The following is an 867-nucleotide window of genomic DNA, read 5'->3' on the forward strand; positions in this document are numbered from 1 at the left end:
CCTAAAAAAAAGTGGTATTGCAGTGAATGTAAAAGCCAGTTATCTCCTGTTTGCCTGTTAGTACAGGGGCTTCAGGTGCTGGGCGTTTGTCTTTCCCTTGAGGCTCAACCTGATGATCAGCCTTGGGAGCACAGGCACTGCGGTTTTCAAGGATTAGCCTCTAACCAAATAAGAGCTTCAGCTCACAGCTTCCTTGCCAGTATTTGGAGATACAGGTGTTTCCTGGGAACCCAACTTTGTCAGGTAGAATAAGGTGCTGGGAGCGGGGAGGTTAAGAGCATGGTTAACCCCTTCAAGTGTGTGCAGTCACTGCAAGCACGATGTACATCACCTCTAGCTACTCCCATCTGGGTTCTTCGCAGCTCTGCTACCGTACCACAAGTCTGCCTCTCTCTTCCTCTCCCCATGCTATTTCAGTTTGGTTTCCCCACTCCCAGAGTTCTCTAAGCAATTTAAGATTGTTTGGCAGATAGCTGATACTATTGCGCTGCTCACAGCTCCTCTCCCCTCCCTATCTCAGCAACTTCTGAGCTTGGTGGTTAATTACTACGAGACCTCTACACCTCTATCAGTGTTAGCTGGAATGATGCTTTTTATTTGTTTGTTTTACACCTTGCATGTCAACGAGCGACTAGATGGAAAACAATCCTACTGATGCTCCCACTGTTGGGGAAACCAGCATGCTGATTCAGACTCTGTCAAGCATCTGAATCCATGTGAATGACAGGCACAACCTGCTCTGCAAGAGGACTCTGATCACCAAGGTCCATCTTAGGTTCTCCTATGTCCACTGCAAGACAAATTCGTGGAAACTAGGCTTTGTTGACTCAGCTCATTGCTCTCATTTAAGACAAGTTGTCCACACAT

This window comes from Charadrius vociferus, unplaced genomic scaffold (genome assembly GCF_000708025.1).
Source record: "Charadrius vociferus isolate BGI_N301 unplaced genomic scaffold, ASM70802v2 scaffold7, whole genome shotgun sequence".
Classification (NCBI taxonomy): Eukaryota; Metazoa; Chordata; class Aves; order Charadriiformes; family Charadriidae; genus Charadrius; species Charadrius vociferus.